General features: G+C 39.6%; 2 protein-coding genes across 4 annotated transcripts in view; one reads left to right on the forward strand and one right to left on the reverse strand.

Moving 5' to 3' along the window:
• The window catches only part of macrod1 (mono-ADP ribosylhydrolase 1), a 147,633-nt gene that overhangs the window by 66,961 nt on the left and 56,504 nt on the right, over window positions 1–24,168 (reverse strand). The gene's annotated exons all lie outside the window — the stretch shown is intronic.
• The window catches only part of flrt1b (fibronectin leucine rich transmembrane protein 1b), a 32,278-nt gene continuing 24,294 nt past the window's right edge, over window positions 16,185–24,168 (forward strand). Inside the window, exon 1 of one of the 2 annotated variants that reach the window (XM_082546926.1) lies at window positions 16,185–16,549. The gene's annotated coding sequence lies outside the window, so the exon portion shown is untranslated. The other variant, XM_082546925.1, reaches the window with a different exon arrangement.

Raw genomic sequence — 24,168 nt, forward strand, 5'->3', positions numbered from 1 at the left:
GTGGAACTGGTTTAACTTTCGTCCGTCAGATACACAACAAAGCACTATTTTTGGTAGTGCATGCTAGCGGGCCGTCGATATTACCATGTTTTTGGAAAATACAGCACACTTAAAATCAATCCTTTGATTTTTCTGAAAAAACTTATAATCCCGTGTGTCTTATGTATGAATTCTGGTTGTGTTTACTGACCTCGAAATGATTTTATGTCGTACACGGCACTCGGAAATCTGTCAAATGTTTTAGTACGACTTTGCTAAGCTACGAACCTGCACCACTTGATGGATTGTCGGAGCATTACGGCTATCGTAGGCAGGAGCCTCGCTGAGTGATACGTACTGTGCTTCAACATGATATTACCGTATTATGTGTATAACCTCTTTTTAAGTTTTGTGGATATTATACATGGTTATGCTGAGGATATGTCAGCCAGTTTCCACTGGAAATGCTTTTTGGTTAAACTGTCAGCAAGGATTTTGCATTTGCACTGTTAAATTTTTATATAACTTTAATGCACATAAAAAACAGCTGCTTGTTTAAGTGAAAATACATTGATGGGGTTTTTTGCACTAATAAAGTTGTGGAGTTGTAAAGTATTTTGTCTAGTGCCAATTATATCGTCAGTTATATCGTTATAGCAAAATTTAAAATGTATATCGTGATAAATATTTTTGGTCATATCGCCCTGCTCTAATGACGAATGAAGGCAGGTCTGAAGGAAAAACAAGGTTCAAGCCAGTTCTAGCAACTTGTATCTAATAAAGAGGGTGATGAGTGTATATTAATGCAGGAGAGCTTTTTCTTCAATAACCCTGCCTAAATGCTGTTTGTTTCAAGAGGTGCAACTGATACTTTAAAGGCAAACTGTCTCCATTTCCTGCTTGTGGACGACTGGTTCAGTTTTCATTCTACAAGTTTGGAAATGGAAGAACCGGATATTTCATTGCATTGAAGTGTACAGCACATCTTCATTCAAAGTGACAGTAAGACAGAGCTCATATAATATCCATTTTCATTAGTACAATAATGACAATGCTATTAAGAAATGAAGAAATACCCTTTAAAGTAACACTGGAAACTTCAAAAACTACAAATGAGTTACAGTTTGTGCATAAATCTAACACCAAGTTGATACTACAACCAAAAACGTTACAAAATAACACAAGCATGACTAGCTACATTGCTAACGTGTTGCACAAGTGCTTTGCTGACATTATAAACAGGCTTCTGTGTGCAAACAAGAGTCTTTGATCGGTTTATGCTTCACCTCATGATTGGTGATCTGAACAACCTCACAGTCATCACAGTGAGTATCAAGCTTCAGTTTGAATTAATTCATTCAGCTACTTGTTCAACAGTAATTCTAATTTTAATTCCTAGTTCTATATTTAAATGAATCTTCATTTAGGTGAAGATAGAAAAATAAGGGGGGGGGGGGGGGGGGGGGGGGGGAAGGTGTTTTGATATTTGTCCTTCTGGGGGGGAAAAAAAAGTTTATTGGTGTCAGCAATTCTTCACACGAGTGGCTCTCAGTTTGTGTTTTCAGGGCTTACAGTGCTGCTACTATCTCCCAGCCAGTCAGTTAATTGCATCCACGTGGCATCGCAGGTGTAACTCGGTCCCTGATTAGACGGATAGAATGAGAACCAGCAGGCTCGGAGTCCCGTCAGCGAGGGCTGAGAAGCACAGCACAATATGAACGAGTAACTTCACGGCCCGCGAAGCTAATAAATAAACTCACGCTGAGGCTACAGTCCAAAGAATAATAAGCTACCCTGTGACAAAAAATAAACAGGTAATGTGGTTCAGTTTGTGTTTCACTTATGAAAAAGGAGACCATACAGCGACTTCCAACCTGGATAACAAGGAGGTGACTGTAACTTAAACAAAGTAAGAATATAATGAGCTCTTTTTGCAGCAAGGTAAATGCTGAATAAATACTAGTATCTATGAGTGGCCAGTATGCTCCAAATCATTCCCTACTCGAATCAAGTCACTGCACATGCTTGTAAGTGTAAATTGCTGGCAGGGTGATAATGCTGGCTGTGGCTGCTTTTGACATATGTGATACCCAAGTGTTTTTCTCACCCGCATATCCATGAACGTGTGGACTCAGCAGTGTTAGCCTGAGGACATCTGCAGCGCTTCCAGGAAACCGTACCATAAACTCATACAAATCAAGTTTCTTCTTTTTCCCCCTATGCTCATGCATCCTATTTTGGTTGCTGTGAACATGTTAGGATAATCTGATAAGCACATAATCGTTCTGCGAGGGACAGTTTCAAAGTTACGTATGAACACACAGGGGACAGCTCTCATTTTAGCTAATCCTTGCCAGGAGGCATTGTGCCAACTGGGTACGCACTGAGACTGTACATGAAGCAAGCTGGTTTTTAAGAGAGCGAGGAAGAGAAGCTAAATCCCACAGATGTCTTTCCTTCTCGAGGATTCTCTAGTCTTCGCCGTTTTCACCACCCCCCATTGCCTCATTAATTGTAAATACCACTTAATTTCACCCTTTAAACACAGCACACTTCCCTGTATATGTCTCACTAAGATCTCCCAAAGTGACTCTCTCTACTCTCTATCAAGTCTTCTTAGGAAAAAAAAGGAGTTTAATGTGACAGTGTGAAACTGTCTCAGGTGCACAGCTTGTCTAAGAGCTGATAGATCGAATGATGAACCTGAATAAAGCTCGTTCAGATGGAAAACCTCCGACAGATAAATCGTCTCCATTAAGTCACCCGTTCATCATGTGCTGATTAGCTGCAGGCTGTACATAAGGCTTATATCACACACTAGGTCTTGTTAGTACTCGTCTGTGTCGACTAACATGCCCCGGGCCATTTGAAGCCAGGACTCCTGAGTAGTGAAAAGCTTCCTTTCTAAAGAAAAACAAATCTGCCTGAAGGAGACAGACTGCAGCTCTGACAGGGAGAACTGGACCAAAACTACAGTTATCGGTGTTTTACTGGTGCTGAAGTGAACTGGTGAGCCCGACTGTGACATCAGGATTTGCTGGAATAACTGATTTTGTTTACCCACAGTGGAAACTTGTTACAGCACTTGTTTTAGGCTGATTTGGTGAACTTGTTAGCAAGACACAGAGCAGTTACCGAGCAAAGTAATCACCTATAATTTGTCCGTTTCCACCCTTTTGAATCCAAGACCAATATTTACTGACGTTACCTTTGTTTTAATCTCTAACCAATCCATGGTTAATTACCTAACTGTATAGCAGCTAAATGCTGTACTATCTTCACCAAAGCACAACTGCATTGTAGATCTGCCAGCTGTAGCCAAAAGCAAAGAGACGACAACACTGCGGGTCAACAAAAACTTTAAAGTGCAATGCAAAACAGCACAATGTTCCAGGTCAACTCCCAACCAGGTGTACCTTTCACTGCATCACATTTCCTGCTGTCTTTCCCACATTTCCTGTTGGCTATCTGCAGCTATCAAATAAAAGGCAAAATGAGCATCATTATGAGAGATTTGTTTCACACATTGTAATTTGATAAATTCAGCATATGAAAGCGTGATATTTTACAGACTTTAAAAATCGTCTTTCTGACTGTCTAACTTTAGTAATGGGTAAATTGGTTGCTAGGAAACTGACACTGACAGTTACGGGAACCAAACCCTATTACACCTAACTATAGATATTACTTTGTCTGCATCAAGTGTGGATACGATGACAGATATAGTTTAACAGCAAATAATAATCATGCACTGCAGAATGAGTGTGGAATACATATTACTGTGAAACTGAGTTTTAAACAAGTATCCGGTCTGACATGTTGACCACATTTTTTTTAAACTCTTCCATCACAGATTTTTAAAAAAACTATTTTAATTTTGTATTCAACATAATTCTGGACTAATCTGGCCAATAGCAAGCATTCTTCTTAAATAGTTTTTCTGTTCTTATCCTTTACCTCTTTAGCTCCAGAGAACTTTAGCTGTTTAGCTTTCTGGGAGGACAGAAAGCTAAACAGCTGAGCCACCAAGTAAAAACAAGTTTGAACTGGTAGGTGTCACCATGTGTCAATCTATAGAATCCAAAACACACCCAGTGTCATCAAAGAAGTGCAAATCCCATTGCTACTTCATCGCTAATGACTGCATTAGTAGCTGTAAAAACAGATTTAGAGTGTTTAGGCATGTCAAATGGGACCAGTTGTAACTTAACGATTTTTGGAAGCAAATTATTCACCTCCTCTCCTGCAACATGCCTTGGCTACATCAGTGTCAGGTAATGTCCAAACATTTCCATTAATCACAATAAGACACAGTAAACACAGAGAGTGATAATGAAATTCCGGCAGTCGAGAGAAACAATGCAACGATGACAACGTGTTTAATTACTCCATTACCCTCTGGAACCCTACGGCTGTTATTTGTGTGCACTAAGTCCTCTTTCTTTCTGAGGGAATGACACTAAAACCTGATGTTTTAGATTGCTGAGATTTGTGTCGGCTGCTCTATTAGAGCTGACAGAAATGTCTTACTCCCACATGATAATGTCTGTTTGAGAAATTTAAAAAAAAAAAAAAAAAAAAAAGTACTAATAAGATGGCAGTCACTACCATTTCAGATAGCAGCGAGTTATGTCCGTACAGGGAAAAGAGTAGGCTGGATGTGTATTTTTCTTTCAAGCACTTCTTTTTTTTTTCCCCTTCCCTCTTCCGTCACTGTTCGTGTGTGAAGCTACAAGATGACAAAGACACACAAAAGCAGACAAAGAGTTCTTGGAGAGAGATCGTGGGGGCAGGCTGATGCAGCCCAGAGGAAGCTGATGACCAGTATAAAAACTGCTGCCTTCAGACATGAACAGACAACACTCTGTATGACCTAATTCATTTGAAAGATATTTAAAGTATAGCAGTGTTTTGTTTTGTTTATTTATTAGCCTTTACTTCACTGCACCACCTGAAAAATACGCTGAATACTTATATGGGGCTGATTTCTTATCCTTCCTTCAAAGTTATAGCATATTTCTCTGCTTCAGTATCGGCTGCAAAGCAGAATTTCCCAACATAGAGACTTTAGTGGGGCAGACTAGTCAGAGTGTAACTGGCAACTCATTTTAGCATATTTAAATACCTCCAAGAAAAAGTCTCCAAAAGTTGATTCTGTTCATCTGGACGTAGCGTTTTGTGGGAGAAACGTTTCGTCACTCATCCAAGTGACTTCTTCAGTCTCAGCTGACTGCAGGTTTCCCCGATCTCATAAACAGTACATTTGCATAATGACTGAAACCAGCCCACTGAAGGAACAATGGGCTGGGAGGTCAGTTCCTTAATCTTAATTATGCAAATTTGCATGACCATTGATCAACAACCACTGACCAAAACCCACTGATCAAAGACCACTGATCAATGGCCATGAGTAGCATTCACAGAGAGTTGGGGAATTTCTGCAATCACAGCATTGTAAGATGGCGAAAGATGTACCCTTAGGGCCCCTCCTCGATTCAGAGATGGTCTTTCCCTTTTCACGTAAATGGCCTCCTTGACTCCGCGCTCAAACCAGCGTCCAGATGAACAGAATCAACTTGAATGCATCAAGACTCCAAGAAAAAGGTTCCATCCACGATCAGTCCACTATTGGAGAATCCCCTAGCTAGCCCCAGCCTTCCCTGCCTTGTGTTTTCCTGACTGGCTGACTCGTTAGTCAGATCACTGATGTGGAGGTTTTCAATATCATTCAGCTCCATCGACAGTCTTTGACTGCAGCTGGTGACAGTAGCCCATGTTCTGCCTCAGAGATCCATTGCAAGCTGCAGGGACACTCTAATGAGAACCTGTGGCAGGTGGAAAAGTGGTTAAAATGCTCAAGCTCACGGAGGCTTCAGAGCAGAACAAGGACTACCAGCTGCAGTCGGGAGTTCATCTGTGGATCAGGATACTCTGCTCAGTTAGGTCCATAAGTTTGTGGACAGTGGCATATTTTTCTTGAGTTTTCTCTCTGTAATCCACCACTGTGCATTTTTAAATCATACAATGAGTTTCTGACTGAAGTGCAAGGAGTGTGACAAAAGTGTTGCACTCACTGGCATTGTCATATATCTGATTTTTCAGAGGTTTGAAAGTAACTGGGGTAAAAATTAATCTTTTTATTTTTATTATTTGGCCAAAAACCTGTGGACCTACCTGTATCTGTTAACGTTCTTGGCAAAATATTTGGAACAGTGCGCAGGAAAAGATGAAGTGATATTACATATCACTTCATTTTGAGATACGTTTTCAGTACTCTGGCAATATGAACACTTTTATTAAAAACACAGAGACCATGCTAAAAATGGATCCCACTACCAATTCCTTAAGGTGGTGCCTTTCAAAATAAAATGAGATTAACATCAATGGAAGTTAACTAAGTTATAGTGAAGCATAAGAACTTCACAGGGGGGACGTGGTGGACAGCAGGGGAAAGCAAATTAGAGAGCAAGTTAGATCAGACACATTAATAATCAGACACATTATTCCAACTGACTAATAATAATAATACATATACGCACACTGTGACACCACAGTGCAGGGAAAGTGCTTTCTTCAAGTATACAAGGATGCTGATTAATTATCTACACCGAGTATCACAGAATTGCTATTTTGTAGGTAATATATGACACGTGGGCAATGCATGGAGAGCTACACTGTACCGACTGCCCAGGTAGCTGAAGATGTAAAATATGCACTCCAACATCCTATTTCCATTTTATTTTTGCCTTTCAAAGAAGGGGAGCCAAGTTCAAATTCAAATTCACCTTGTACCTTCCTGTCACAAATGCAAAAATGATTTTCATTTCATCTCACCATTTAAAAAAAATCTCAACTTGTAATCTTTATTCATTGAATTATATAATTATTAAGATAGTCTTACATGAAAAATGTATAAATGTATAAATCTTTGACACATTTTCAGTTATCCCATATAATCCTGTTATTCTCTGTGTAGATACATAGGTGCTTGAGTCTGAACCAGCCTCTGGTCTGATGCCTTTGTTTTCCCTTGTGGGGGGAACAAAGGCATCAAAGCAACCAAAATACCCATGTGCATGCACAATTACGCAGTTGCAGAGACATGGACACACACACGCTCACATACGTGGAAGCACACAGGCACACAAACACATACGCAGAAGGGTGCAGGAGGAAAAGGGGTTTGAACACCAAGACGTGCATGCGCATACACCACCCTTTCAAGCAGTCACAGATACACACATATACAAATCCAGACAGTCAGTGTTTGGGTAACCATGGTGATGGCAAAGCCCAAAGGTTTGTTACTGAAACCTAGTTAATTAGAAGGAGTAAGGGCGAAAGAGAGAGAGTAATGTCGATACTCGAGGGAAAGTGTTTCGCCATCTGTTAAAACCCACATGTACCCTCTGCCCGGTCGTATGTGGATACAGTGTAACTGTGTGTGCACGAGCTGGCCACAGTTGTTGCATGAGCAAACACAAACACACACACACACACACACACAATTCTCTGCTCCTGTGGTGCTGAAAGCGCAGAGGCCAAGAGTTTCTTTTTCTTACTGGTATTAGATGACTAATTGGAAGAGCTAATGCTTAGCCGCCAAATAACACGCGCTGGCATCTGCTGCAGAGACACACCAATTATCGCGCACGAAAGGGATCAGGGTGATAAGTTATACAACTACATACAGAAGGAAAGAGACGGGAGGAGGGAGGGTTGACAGGGAGGGAGTGGAGAATGGGGTGGAGGAGGGGAGTGCGAGGTGTCAGGGGACAGAGGAAAGGCTCGGGGAGGAGGGGGGAGAGAGCGTGAGGGAGGGAGGGGATGATGGAGGTGAGTGAGTGAGAGAGACAGAGACAAAGTGAAAGAGACCTGAGGGTGGAGAAGGGAGACACAGGGCTAAATTTGCCGGGAACATAAAACAACAAGATGGAGTGTAGTTCTTCTTCTTTCTTGGGAGGTAAGTAATCAGAGAAAGGGGGAGAAAGAGGCCTGATTGATGCATCAGTGAAGGACAGGAGCTACATGCCTTAAAACCTGGCCAGAGAGAGGAGGTGGTGGTGAAAGAATTTGGCTGTAAGAGTGAGACTAAGGAGAGGCAATGGGCTCTCGTTTTGTGTTTGGCTCACTGTGTTTAATCACCTGCGCGTTTATGAGTGTGTGTGAATGTTTCTCTCTCTCTGTGGGACTGTGTTAGAAATCGGAGGTAATGATGATAATGATGAAAACAGGGTAACATTTACTTTGTAGCCCTGTGTTAAACCAGCTTTGCCAGTGTGTGTCTTTCCTTTAAATGGCCTTCCATCTTATTTTAGTTTTTTTTCTCCTTTCTCCCTGGCTTCTCCCTCCTATTCCCCAGGCCCCAGTGCAACCTGTTTGTGTATTCCTCCCTCTCCCGCTTGCCTCTCTCTCCTACCCACTTGTCCTAAACACCATTATAGCGCTTTCAGTCATTTAATTTCTAGCCATCATTTATTTGGACCACTTGAGAATGTCAATCAGTTTGCTGCTGTCCCTGTGTCAGAGAGGACAAAGCCTGAGCTACGTTGCAGGATAAATGCAGATTTGATTCTTTACCATCACCTTTTAAACCGAGAAAGACAAATTTAACATAAAACAATCTGATCTTGTAATTAATAACATAAGAGGATTTGCCTTTAATGACAAACACTCCAACTGTTGTATTAAGTAATCGTTAATAATCTATTTTTTTAACTTGTCCTGCTCCACCCTGAGCATCAGTACAGGTGGACTATAACCTAAACTGAGTTAAACAAGTAATGCAAGCAAACTGGGTTAAAAGAAATAGTGTTATTGTGTTTCCTTTTCTTGCACCTGTGTTTACGCTGCTTTATAGGCTTTCCTTGGCCTCTTGGCAAACCTTACTTACTAGAAATATGTTTTTAAGCTTCACAAAGTCTTGTTCCCACCTGTGTGTAACAAACACCTTACTCCAAAATGTGCATTTGTACGCACTGATGTAGTGTTAACATAGATTTATAAGTGAGGATCCCAACACTGCTAATTGCTTGTGCATTCTTACCATAGTTCACACTTGCAGTGGCGATATGACATGAAGCAGCTGGTAACTTTAAATTAATGATAAGATGAAGCGTGACAAGAGCAGGTTTCTCAGACTACTTGGAAACGGAGGAAGTTGACCAGAGTTCAACTTTATGCAAATGAGCAGTAATGCATTGGGGAAATGGCCAGCTGAAGGGTAGAAGTATTTAAGGGTACTTTACATTTTTTTGTCGTAAATCCTCCTCCGACTACAGTTACTATAACGGCTGGCAACAGCCCGCGTACTTCCTCAACAACTTTATAGTAGAAATTCAAATGCCTGCAATCAGTGAGGCAACATTAACAACAGGCGAAGATAAATGATGCAGAGAAAGCTCTTTTTTTGCCTTTACCATAGAGAGTGCATTGCATGCTTGGCAAAATATTTATATTTTATCATTCTAAAATGATCTTTGAATTAATTAAGAGAACATCTGTTGATCCAGTTTTGCTTTCTTGCTTCTGGTGAGACTGTGCAAGTAAATCATAAATTTGGGCTTTTTCCAGTTTGCACAAAGCCATTTGTTATCATTTTACACTATTTTATACCATAAATGCTTAATTACTAAATTCAATATTTTATATTTTAATCTCTACTGAAGAGATGTAGCCTCTTACTGAAAAGTGAGGCCAATGTGGAAATGCCTTAAATATTATTTTTTTATAATGGCCAGCAGGGGCGATACTAGAGGTCTATGAAAAGCTTCCCAACTTCTTATATATAACCTCAGCAAACACTTTGCTCACGTGTTTCTCGTGTCATTCACTAGTGTCAAATCTTATGTAATACAGCACAATGTTATTTTTTATAAATTATGGTCCCCTTTAGATTAAAATTATTGCACAGTAGATAATACTGGCTCAAGGCTTTGTCTGACTTGACAGGCTGATATCATCTTTAGTAGTGCTCTCAGAAAATTACTGAGCTTGCCATCACTGCTATTAGCATGAACATACAGGGAACCCATTCTGAATATAACCAACATGCAAATGTGTCACGCAGGAGGCAATGCAAAGTCTGTACAATGAGACTGAGGGAAGCCTGAAGAAGAAGAGTGGTTTGTTTTGCTTTTTGTGGTCTAAACAATCAGAGATGAGCATCTAAGTATTGATTGGCTAAGCCAGTGCAGAATGACCACAATATTGCACAACAAACCAACAATTATTGGTGCAGAAATTGCACTGGTAAATATAGATAATATTCAGATTTTAAGTATTAAGCATTAAGCAGCTGCTAATGCAATTTTTATTATGCAGAGAGCAATTTCATCAATCATGCTAAATCTACATATCAGTGAGTTGAAATGATTGTGTATCATTTGTTTTGGTATAATCTGGGCCATTTTGTTTGCCATTTGTGGCTACAACTTTTTTGTTTTTTTAATATTTGAAGGGGAACATGCAGCTAATCCTTTAACCTACTTTTACTTAAGACAATAATTGCCTGAACGGGGGTGTTAAACAGATACCACGAGGGATAAATCCACCATAAATTACAGTGATTTAACACAGACACAGTAATAGTTCCTGCAGGAATAACTCAATTTTTCTTATTACAAATGCCATAATACAAACAGAAAAAATAGTAACCTGATTGTAATAAGTTCCCTCTATTTAAGAACATTTTCAACAAAAATGGGAGGGAAAAAAACACAATAAGAAACACCCTGATGTAGATCAATAAAATCAAGGGTAATCTTTGTAAATATAGCAGGATGAACTGAACTGAACTGTATTGTACTTCAGGTTCTCAAGTCAGGTTCAAGCTCCTTTATATGACAATATAAAACAGAATGAGAATGATAAATCAGTCAACATTACCCTGTTGTATTAAGACAGGGGGAAGAATATATAGAACTGGATTGCTAAATGTGGATGTTTCAAACATACACAACGCGTCTATCCACAAGTGGACTTACAATATTGTACACTTTCCTTTATCCTAATATTTTGCTTATACTATATGTGGAAAAATAAATAAAACTGCATAAAATGTCAAATGTTAGCATTATTATAGTACCAGACTACTTAAATAGCTAAGCAATAATTATCCAGCATCACGTCCCACTGCCTCATTTAGTTCAGTTCAGTTCAGTTCAGTTCATTTTTATTTCAAACATTTCAAACATGTGCCTTCACAATCATTACAAAATATCATTCCATTATTTGTTTGAAAAGGAGTAGGCTGAAGTATTTACTTATTTGTCCCTACCCCCTCAAGTTTTACCTCTCATTCATTAAATTTTTTTTTTTGTCTTAAATTAAACAAACAACATATGAAACATATAAACATATGAAGTAAAACAAAACATAACATACATAAATCAAAAACAAGAAATTAGCAAGCCCCACCACAGTATAGTTTCTTTCATATGAAAAATACAGAATGTGTATATTTGCAGATACACAAGTTATGGAAAAACAACAAACCAAAACAAAACAAAAAAACAAAAAAACAACCAAAAAAGAACCGCAACACCATTACCAGCAACATTACCATCCTGGGTTAACCCCGTTTTCTTCATTCTTATACTTATTTAAAATTAGGTTTTTATATTTTACTTTAAACTGTTTTATGTTTTGACTGTCTTTTATTTCTTCTGTTAGACTGTTCCATAATTTAACTCCTGCAATTGAGATTGACATAGTTCTTAAAGTTGTTCTAGCACTTTGTATTTTTAAATTCCATTTCCCTCTTAAGTTATACCCACCTTCTCTTTCTATGAACAATTTACAGATTTCTTTGGGAAGCAATTTATTTCTGACTTTATACATTATTTGCGCTGTTTTAAGCTTCACCAAGTCTTGGAATTTAATAGCTTGCATTTTGACAAAGAGTGCATTTGTATGGTCCCTGTACCCTACATTATTTATTAATCTAATGGCCCTTTTCTGTATTATAGTTATTGTTTGTGTGTTACTTTTGTATGTGTTTCCCCAGACCTCTACACAGTAGCTCATATATGGCAGTAGTAAAGCACAGTATAAAATGTGCAGTGCTTTCTGATCCAACATATGCTTTGCTTTTCCCAGGACGGCAATGCCCCGTGCCAATTTCCCCCGAACATAAGTAATGTGTGGCTTCCAACAGAGCTTGTGGTCAATGATCACCCCAAGAAATTTTATTTCATTTACTCTTTCTAAATATACATTGTCAACACATATTTCTACTTCGATGTTTTTCTTTTGGTTTCCAAACAACATAAATTTGGTTTTATCGAGATTCAATGATAATTTATTTATATCAAACCACTTCTTTAATATCGTTAATTCCTGTGTGATCATTTCCAAAACCTGTGGCAATTCCCCACCTGAACACAGTATATTTGTGTCATCGGCAAATATTACAAACTTTAAAATCTCCGATACTCTGCAGATATCATTTAAGTACATAATAAACATTTTTGGACCCAGTACTGAACCTTGAGGTACTCCACAAGCTATATCCATCAAATTAGATTTATATTCATTTATTTGTACATATTGTTGCCTATTCCCTACATAGCTTTTTAACCATTCCAAAACCACTCCCCTAAACCCGTACTTTTCCAGTTTTTTTAATAGAATTTCATGATTAACAGTATCAAACGCCTTCTTTAGATCTAAGAAAACTCCGAGCGCATACCTCTTATTATCCATACATTCCGTTATCTTTTCCATTAAATCTATCAGTGCCAAAGCTGTTGATCTGTTGTTTCTGAACCCATACTGACTATCTGTCATTAATTCATATTTTTCCACAAAACTGTCAAATCTTTTTATGAAGAGTTTTTCCAGTATCTTAGAGAACTGGGAGAGTATTGACACTGGTCTATAGTTTGTAAAATGATGTCTTTCACCGGTTTTGTAAATGGGAATAACTTTAGCAACTTTCATTTTTTGTGGAAAAACTCCTTTTTGAAACGACAAGTTGAATATATATTTTAATGGTTTTACGATACCATCAATAACTGTCTTTACCGTTACCATATCAATATCATTCCAGTCTGTACTGGTTTTGTTCTTAAGTCCTCTAACCATGTCATAAATCTCTTTCTCTTCCACTGCTCTTAAAAACATTGAGCTACTATTCCTTTCAATATTTTCACCAGTGTCCCTTTCTATTCCATCAACCTTTATTTCTTCTGCCAGTTTTGGCCCTATGTTTACGAAGAATTCATTAAAGCCATTTACTATCTCTTCCATGTTATTAATACTTCTTGTCCCTTCTATAAAGTATCCAGGGTAATCATTATTCCTTGATTCATTTTTGATTATTCTGTTTAATACATTCCATATATCTCTTGTGTTATCTTTATTGTGTTCTAACCTTTTAATGTAATACTCTCTTTTACAGGATCTCATTATATTAGTTAATTTATTTTTGTAAGTTTTATACTTCATTTCAGTTTCTATTGTTCTCTTTTTTATGAATTCTCGATACAGGGTATTCTTTTTTTTGCTGGCATTTTGTAGTCCTTTTGTCATCCATGGTCTTCCTGCATAGTTGTGTTTCCTATTGATTTCAATTACTGGGCAGTTTTTATCAAGTAATGTGTTAAATGTTCTTAAAAATCCTTCGTAAGCTTTATTAACTTCTGTTTGTTCATATACAATATTCCAATCTTGCTTTAAAAGTTCATTTCTAAGACAATTTAAGGTCTTCTCTGTTCTTATTCTTTTGTAAATAATCTTATGTCCATCGTTGTTCACTTTATAATGGCAATTATACGATGCAAAGACTGGTAAATGGTCACTTATATCATTGATTAACAGCCCACTTTTTATCTTTCCTTCTATTATATTTGTAAATATATTATCTAATAGAGTTGCACAAACAGAAGGAATATATAAGTACGACCATTACTAGAGACTGCTACACTCCATAATTATAGTACACTTGACTTCATAAATTATCATATCACATGATGTAAGTGATACTGACACTGTAAGCATGACAATTTAGACATATGAAGTATTTAATAATATTTGCTAAATTAGATGTAATTGAATTAGAATGATCAACTGTTTTATAAAGTGTTACAAGTGCATAAATGCTAAAGCCTGCTGATATATGGTTGCTAGATTATGATGACGCTATAATATCTATTATGGATAAATACCTTCAGGGGTCTACACAAATTCAGCCACACAAGCCTAGAGACCAGTCGGTGATCCTCTGACAACCTCTGGTTTCTACGATAAATGTGTGTCATCTAATAAGTCGACTGATTGTGGGCGATTGACAGTTGTTCTCGGGTATAGCTGCTTTGGTTGCATATCAGATTGCAACTTGGCAACTGCTCATGGTTTCCATTAAAGACGCCGACAGGTCTGCAAACACTCGACTGAAACACTTTGCATTCAAAATAAAAGTTGTACCTTATTACATCAATGTGTTTCAAAATGCCAAACATTTACTTTGAAGGCAAATATCGTCCATTTGCAGTTTGCATTGTACTTTCACAACCACTTGGCAACTGTTTGCAGACAAGTTGGCATCTTCAATACAAATTATGCTGCAATCACAAGGTTTCCGATGCAGGACCATATAGGTCTTTCTTTTAGCGACAATCAGCAACCTCCTGCAATCATTTAACAACTGGTCTGGAATACAAAATACCAGTGGTAACCATGAGGTCACTGACCGGTCTTTTGGCCTACATGAATATGGGTTAGAAATCAATTCAACAGCAACAGCCAGTAACGTCCAGTAACCACTTGCAATCGGTCAGGGAATACTCATTGTTCCCTAGCAACTGATAGTTTCACGGCACGTTCGTTTGCTCATTTCCTGATTGGTTTCTGTTAGCGCCTCCTGCACAGAGATTTTGATTGTAAACGGTTTTGTTCTCACAGGCAGAAAAACACAACTTACAGTTTTCCAAATAATTAATTTAGTAGTACTTATGTTATGATTAGACTTTTACTAATGTGAGGGTAAAATTGGGTTTTTTTGGCGTTTGTGTGGCCATGATGGGTGTCAAGGTTTGGTTAGCAATGGCTCACTGTGATGGACTCGTGTATTGATTAAGAACGTCAGTGTTCGGGTACACAGTCTCACGAGATGACATTAAAAACATATAATAATAGTATTATGGAAATCAAGACGTTTTTCAGGGTTGCACTGTGTGGGTCAAATATACAGTATGACACAGTGGTAGATTAGAGCAGACACACTCTAAAATAACATTTTTTAAGCAGATAAAATAACTGCTAGGGAAATCTGCCCCAGTCCCTCTGATTGTTTCCGTGAGTCTGACTATGAGAGTCTTTCAAAATGAATCAGACTAAGTCCTACTACCGCATCTCTGGAACAGCGCCAGAGGGTGCTGGTGGTGTAGCTGCACCTGCACCTGGAGCCCCAAGGGGCCCACACAGGCCCTGTACAGATGCTCTGTGTGCAAATGAGCTGCAGAGTGTGTGGGTGCGTGATTGAAGAGGACAGAGGTGTGCCAATGTTTGCACCTCGGTCTGGCATGACCAACTTCTGTCAGGGAAAGCAACATTTAAAATTGCTGTGTTCGCATTCAATAAAAGCCTAAGCTGTGGCGACTCCTCAGTGAGCAAACAGCGCAAAGGTAATAAATGCAAATTAATTGTGAGGTGTGCCTCTTAGGGAAATAAAACTCACTGGTCACAGAGTCAGAAAACACATCAGAATCAATTTAACCCCGAGCTGATTCACAGTCATTATGCCTCAAGGACCCCTGCCTTTGACTCGTCCTGACACACAATGATGCCAGTGACTCTATGTTTATGATTAGGGTCAAATTAAAACTCAGACTTATATAAATAATATGTATTACTTCATTTTCTCAAGTGTGAGAAACCTTTCTCCTTCCTTTTCCTCGAGGGCTTTAATCCACTCATTTTCCATCTAAGGGGGCCCCCAAAGCCCCAACAGCTAAAGTCTCCGGTGCTTTGTGTAGCCTGTGTGTGAGTGTGTGCGTGGGTGTGTGTCTGTGCACCTGTCACTCTAATGCGTGGTGAGTTGTCGGTAATTGCTGGACCGTTGCGACCTCCTGAACCCCTGTAACGGAGCTCAGAGAGCCGCTGTACGCTGTAAAGAGTACCCCCCCCTCCACACACACACACACACACACACACACACACACACACACACAGAAAACAACATCACGCGCAGTCTCGGCTCTAGATGATGAAGAAGAGGAGGCGAAGGAGGAGGAGGACACAACGTGCGCTGGAGGCGACACCTGTCAAACCGTTACTGAACACAGTTGGTTTATTTAAAAAGACGGAGGCGCCCTGAGGACTTGGGGGACAAAGCGAGGTGGAAATAGAGATTAGTCGCACCTATTGCCGCTGTTTTGCGCTGAGGGAGAGACACGGACCTCTTTTGAGGAGAAAGAGTGAGAGAGAGAGAGGAAGAGACTGTGTAGTATTAACGTTATGACATGCCGTTTTGGAGTTGAAGTAGCGAAGTTGACGTTTGGTTGTTGGCTGACAGCGAGAAGTGAGAGCGAAAGGACGCTGGAGAGGGAAAACCTGGACTTTATTCGAGGTTAGCCCCTCTCTGGCACACACACACACACTCTCTCTCTCTCTCTTCCACATACACACACACACACACACACTCCAAACACATTAACCACAGCGGAGCTCAGAGTGAAACAACAGGGTGGGAGATAACTCGTGCACATCGCGGAGCTTCGGTGCGGACAGACCGAGCGTCCCCGTTCCTCTGCGGCGCGCTCGCCCCGGCTGTAGAGACCGCTGGCCGGGACTTACCGGACACCCAGAAATAATCTGTTAACTTGAGGGGGATGATAGGACAAGGATGCCCTGAGGGGAGCGAGCACCAGAGAGGCGGAAAAAGGGGCAACAAAAGGTATGATGTGGTTCGTGTTGGTGACTGCGTTTGCAGAGGAAACGCTTCGTTCAGTGCTGTCAGTCTGTCATCGTGGTTACATGTTGATGCCAACCAGCTTTAGACTCCCTCCGTGTTGCAAATACGTACGCCTGCCCTCGTTTATATAAATGTGTGTTTGCGTGTGTGTTCATCTGTGCAGCTACCTGCTGGACCAAGCTTTTTGCAGACAAGTAGAAAAAAAGTCCGAGATTTGAGAAGCAGGGCTTCGGAGAGTTAACAGGCAGAGGGAGATTAAAGCCATAGATTACTTTGTAAAGAGAAAGAATTCCCGCTTGTATGTTTTCTCTCATCCCTCCTATCGCTCTTTCCTGTTCCCTCCCTGCATTCCCCATGTGAGCTGTTGTGTGTGTGTCTGCGCTTATGTGTGTGTGTGTGTGTGTGTGTGTGTGTGTGTGTGTGTGTGTGTGTGTGTGTGTGTGTGTGTGTTTCAGAAAGGCCAAGTCTCCCAACAGGCATGCCCTTCTTACATGACAACGTCTACATCTCCTTCACCCCCCCCCCCCCCACACACACACACACACTCAGTGTCTCTCAAGGCTCTCTGTGCTTTGATGCTCCATGATGCGCAGGACACCAAGCAGACTAAAACACACAATCAAAATGTTGCGTCATGTAACTCGTCTCATTAAAACTAACTAACATCTCTAACTGGGTGCAAACATAAACGTACATCTGCGCATGCACACCCATGTGCATGTACAGTACGGGATTAGCAGTCATATCGAGACAGCCAGATTAGAATGAGATTCTCGGGGCCAGAGCAGTTGAACATGGGATTAAAGAAGAAAGGGAGAGATGGATAGATGGATGGATGAAGTGATGGAAGGGGAACAAGGAGAGGGAGTGACAGGCAAAGAGGCCAGTGACAGGCAAAGGGGGAGAAAGAGAGAGAGAGAGAAGCACAGAACATGAGATTAAAGTGTAATGTCCTAGAGAGGCAGAGAGAAAGAGAATCCAGGGCAAGTCATGCAGTTAGAAGGAACGGCATTGGCAGAATGTGGCGAGAATAAAGACGAGGTGAAGGCAGCAGACACTCTTCCTCTATCGCCTCCCTTTTGATCTCCTCTTATTCACCCATCTGAAAGCACTAGGGGAGCGCTGCTTATATAACCCCCCATTTGAAAAGCACAATAAACCAAGGGGTTGGAGGAAAAAAAACACTTTAGACTGGGAAATTACAGGAAAAAAACATTCAAATCTAAAACCTGGGAACAGATGTGCATCCTCAGCCTGGCAGACATTAGTATCATCCCCATGCCTGAATGGCAGCATTCTTCATTTCCCTGAAATCTGCTACAGGCATCATTCAACCTATCAAGAGACCCTGCTTTCACCTCCAAAACTACATTTAGCTGTTCCAAATCCTCAAACTCAGCCAAGGATTTGTTAAAATTTCAGCAGCACATGTGTTAAAAGATATGTTAATGCCAGTGCGCTCTGCACAGCATGTGTCTTTTGTTAACACTTCTGTAGCCCTAATTGAACTCAAAGAATTGCTCCAGACAGATTAATGTTAAAGCAGCTTTTAGTCTTGTATCAGCAATGTTGACTAAACTGTGCCATCGGGTTGCTGATGCTACTATTGGGTAAATAAAACACATTATTAAAAAGTATGATCCTAGAGCCTGCTTTAAAACAACACATAGGGTATTAGATGTTATCCCACTGAATATTAACTGTTTAAAGTGGAGGCTTTTCTAGCAGACCTTTATTAAGTTGAGGCTCAGTGGGGAATTTGTATAAAGCTAATTAGATTTACCGGAAAACAACAAGTCTGCTTTTTTAGAATTAACATATTTTTCCAGGTCACACTGAGGGCACAGCAACAAGTTTGAAAAAATGAACAAAAAACTTACTGGGTGAATAGAGTGTATTAAAGAAACACACCAAGCAACATGAGCATTTACTTGATTTCTGGCCAACTGATGAGTTTAGGTCCAAAATTCCCTCTTCTTCTGGTTCACCTTTAATCAGCAGGGTGGGAAACATCTGAGCCTTTAGCTGGTAAACACTCAGCTTTCCACCAGTAACTTTGTCTGTCTTCTGCGTGGCGCTGAGAAGGCGGGATTATCAGAGCAAAGCATGACCGCAACAATCACATGAAAGGCTCTGAGTGGTTTCACATGGATGGGAAGAACTGCAGAGCTACAATCTTCTGTTGGCTTTCCAACTCCATTAACCTCCTAGGACCTGGCGTCCACATATGTGGACATCACGTTTTGGGTTATTTAGACCAAAATACTCAATTTTGCTCTACATGGGCCTGATATCCACTTACGAGGACATTATACTGCTACTGTTCTATCGAAATTTTAAACAAATATCCTCATATGTGGCTCTTATTTTCTTAAAAACAAAATTAAGGTAAAAAAAAAAAAATCTGGTAATTCTTTGTTTTTACATTCATCGGGCCCAATACGCCCAAATATCAAAGAGAAATTAAAAATGCATGCTGTGGAAGAGTTCAGGTCTTAGTAGGTTAATATTACATGCAGTCTTTTCTTTTCTTTTAATTGTTGATGTAATATATTTTCCTTCAAACTTTACTCCGTCCTTGTTAGACTGTGCAATATGCAGTCAGTGTATTCTGTACTGTTAAATATAAAACCCCAGCAGTATGACCTTGGGGGTTGTAACTACCCACAGTTTTGATCAGGAGTGACGTTATTTCCCTGGTGGCACTTTGTTCAGTTTACCACTGAGTGATTGCACGCTCACGTTCAAGGCACTGGGTCAGTTCCCTGTGGCAAAACTCTGCTTCATGTATCTCAGTAATATGTCTGCTGTCCTGGGGCTATTATACCATCACATCTAACATGCCTACTTTGATGATCTCTGATTCTGTATTTATTTTTTTTAAATCCGACCTTTATCGTCTTTATTACAGCACTGTGGCTTACTTCTACTGAGATTTACATCGCTATTAACCGCTGTCCGTCGATTTGTTTCCAAGCCTAAAATCATGACGTTCAGCATTAATGTTTCACGGCAAAATGTAAATAATTGAGTGACTCTGGCATGCTGTTAACATTTCCTTTTATTAATGATTCAATACTGGAATTGGTACCCGTCCAAATCAATACCCAATTGGAGTAAATGGATGATGTCCATGCTGACCGGCGCTGGCTTGTGGCCTTTTCATGACAGTTCATTTATATATTTATTTATTTATGTTAAACCTTTTGCTGTCTCAGGATGGTAAATGGTTAAGTTAAACTGATGAACCAGATGAACTGAACCAGATCAAATTGGGCTTTATTGATCAGCAAGAGCGGAAATTGTCTTGTCATTGAATACAAATGGGGGGAAAAAAAACAGTACAGAGCTCAGTATTTTTGCTGATATACCAATACTGACAGCTACAAGATTAAAAGTAAATGTCTAATATTGTGCAAGTCCCCTTCGCTCCCTCTCTAAACCAGCTCTGACCCATCAGGCCCCAGTCATGGGACCTCTGGCGGTGTGCTGTGATGCCTGGGCCTACTGCAGATCTTACTATCTGAGCATGCCTTGGGATGTTTGTGGTATTCTTTGACCTGCTAGCGTGCAGTCTTTATGGTATGGTGGACCACATGATGTTGTGCTTGGTGCTTGGTGGGTGGCATCATCCACAAACACCAGCAAACTATTATTAGTGAGATGATCGATGTTATTCACATCACCTGTCAGCAGTTTAAAAGCTTATGTAATGGTACAGTCTGTGGGACTAAAACATGCACTTTCTTTAACTAATAAACAGAACAACCCAACAGAAGAGTGTTGTCTGCTATATATGGCCTTCCACATATACCTGCACATTAGTGTTTTGTAGTCACACCACATGTGTGGGAAATACTGCACTTGTAGCCAGATTTAGAGTTTAACCCGCCCCCGAAACAATGATTTCATAACCCTGCCCTGAACAGCTTTACAGAGACTCAGACTGAGACAGCACCCAGGATAATTTACTGATGATTACGGCACATTTTATCTTCTCTTAACACGAGGAGGAGAACACAAAGCTCATTTAGATGTAAACAGTCAAACTGATGATGACAAAAATCTATAACTCTGATCTGAGCTCCTTCTTTAGAAGTCAGAATAACCAATCGTACTGTACAGATCCCTCATGTTGTTCATGCCAGAAGCACATATGTGCAAATATTTGTCCCAGGCTAACAAAAAACAAAAAACAGCGTTGATTAGAAAAAGCTGCTAATTGAAAAACCACATGCATTAATCAGGTATTAACTTGTTATCTGCATCACCTTAATCAAATCCAATTCCTTGTTTTTAAGAGTTTTGATTATAAAAGATAATATCCACATAAAAGAAAATCTAGAGAGCGAGTTCCATTTTGGAAATGTTGTCGTCTTTCAGCTATACAATGCTCATGCAGCGCTTCGAATCTTGTGTAGGGGTTGAACGTTGATGCTTCGAAACATCAAAGAGTCCCAAACTGACTCAGATTCTTGAAGTTCATTACATAAAGATGAGATATGCTGTTTAGAGTTCAACTGGGCTAAAAGAGCTTTATTTGAACATAAATACGTGCGCTTCCTGACTCATGGTAGCATGACTAAAGTCACTGTAGTAAACAACTGAGCGCAAAACGAATGACAGCAGCAGAAACTCTGTCGTGTATAATGTGCTAACTTACCTCGAACAGAAGCATCAAGGCTCCAGTTAATTTTAATCAAGCAACATCTCTAATAAAGTTTATTCAAAACAGATAGATCAGTGTTGACAAAAAGTAAGGCGGTGTTGATGTATATTAGAATTTTGTCTTGATGGTAAATTTAACTCTGCTGTTGGTTGGTTTGTGTTCATCTGCCAGCAGGATTATGCAAAAACTGCCAGGCTGATTTTCATGAAAGTGCAGAGGTGTAGCAAAAGCCCATTACAGATAACGTTCTGTAAATTTGCCAGATAAATCAATAACATTTGAGTGCCCGTCTAGTTTAATTTGTTTAATGATGAGATGCCATATTATTTAGATTTTCATCATGTTTGTGTTAGTCTTTGATTGGCTTCAGTCTTTCAGTCAGCGTTTTGATCGAGGTGCTCTTTGAGTTTCTTTGTTTGTGATGCTTTCCTGAAAATTGTGCCGAACTGTGACCTCAAAACTTCAAAAAGTACAGACTGTACTGAACTGTAGCACTGTTTACACCTGGTGATGATAAGCATGCTCACTATTTGCCTGAACTGAGATCAAATCTAAGCTATCACAACAAAACCAGGAGCTGGCGGTAGAACTACTCAGCTAGTACAACGTAAACTTTCAACTAGCTGGTTATATGTTTTCCCTTAAAGGCCTAGATTAGTTATTTTACCATTCACAGCGTGGCTAAAATTTTAATTTCACCTCCCTCTTCTGCTTTCCCTTTTATCACTTAGTCAAAAAATAAAGGGTAAAGGGCACATGTTTCAGTACAGCAGACAGGATTTAACGGCATGTGAATCAAATCTGATGACAGATTGTGGGCTGTTTAGACACCGCACCAATCACATGTGATCAAATTACACACACACACATATAGAGAGAGGGTTAATGAAGTAAACACTGCTTTCTACATACACCAGGAAGGTCAGGAACCAGATATGATGGTTTCAAGACACATGTTGTTCCAAGATATATCCATTTATTCTCTATGCAAGCTATTGTAGGAGGCTATGTGGCCCTGAAACAATCCAGTAATGCAATGTTTTGGCTGAAACCGTCTTGGAAAGGCATAATAAATACAAATCCCAGATAACCTGAAATAAATACTGTATGTCTCACAGAAACGCCAGATAAGAACAGCAGTGCATTGGATGCATTACACACGGGAAGGTTTTGACAATTTGGGATGCTTTCAGACAAACGTACACGCACAAAAACACAGTGGCCTTGCATTATTCTCTGTTATATTGCATTATGTGCATGTGTGTGTCTGAGTATGTGCGTCAGTCTATTTGTTGGAGCAGAGGAAGAGTGTGGGAGATGCAGGCGGGTCAGAGAGCGTAGGAGTCACGCAGAGGGAAGTTCAGAGATGAGCTTTTGTTTGAGCAGCAGAGATGACTTCAGAGCGTCCGCACTGTTCTCATACCTAGCTTTACACCAGCCAAAGGCGCCCCCAGAAATACTGGCACCTGTGATTAAACGGCAGAATGAGCTGAGTAACAGCAGAAAACAAGAAATAAGCTACGTTCTGTTCCATTAAAATTCTCATTTATGCATAAAGAGACTGTGAACAGACGTGACAGGAATGCACCAATGAACCCTGGCTGTTTATTAAAAAGTAAAAATTTCACTGATGTTTTATTTAAGGAACATATGGAAGACGGTGAGAAGCTGTTTGACAAAGGGTGTCAATAAATGGAGCCGTGCCTTCTTTTTTTAATGAGAGTTTTCAGACATGCAGTCTAAACTTTGGCTTTCGTTAACAATACCCTCTGACATGGAAGAGAAAATGACTCATTTTTAAAAATATGGGCAATTTGTTTTACGCACACCTACGTGTAGTTTATATTACACTAGCTGACGTCTAACAGTCTGAAGTCACACAATACTGAAAATCAGCTATCATATATAATGAGGCAAGGCAAGTTTATAATGTATATTTAGCACCTTTCAAACACTACAGTCATTCAAGGTGCCTTATGAGACAAAATTAAAATGAAAAATAAAAGAAGAGATGGAGTAACACCAAAATAATCAAATTAATAATGATGATGGTACAGCAATCTGGTTAGTTAAAAGCAGTGTTCATCTTGATTTAGTTTTAATCATAATTTAAATTATTAGATCATTTTAGGTTATTATAGACTAAATGTAAAATTTTCAAATCTAAAGATTCAGCAGACTAAAAGTTAAAAGTGTGAAAGTTTATCTTGTTTTTACTACAATGCAAAATGCGTCCATATGTCTCCTCTTCTCTTCCACCTAGCGCTGACATTTTGTCGCGTCATTATGAGAAACAGGGAGTGTGGGAGCTAGCCCTACCATCAGATCAAATGTGCCCTTCTGACCTTACTGGACAAGGAGATTACTTCTGATTGGATCACGTGCAAACTCGTCCCGCCTTTCTACACAACCTATTCAGTTCTCATTGGATCTCGTCTCTCCAGAACATTTTCATATTGTTTTTATTTATTGAAGAACGCGTCCAATACATTTCATCACAGTTTCTGTCCTTGTGAATTAGATGATGACTAAAATATAAACTAATTATTCTTCGACAAAATTAACACTGGAGTAAAGTAGTCCTGGATAAAGCTGTTTTATCTTC

Source organism: Aulonocara stuartgranti, assembly GCF_965226115.1.
Source record: "Aulonocara stuartgranti genome assembly, chromosome: 2".
In the NCBI taxonomy this organism is placed as follows: domain Eukaryota; kingdom Metazoa; phylum Chordata; class Actinopteri; order Cichliformes; family Cichlidae; genus Aulonocara; species Aulonocara stuartgranti.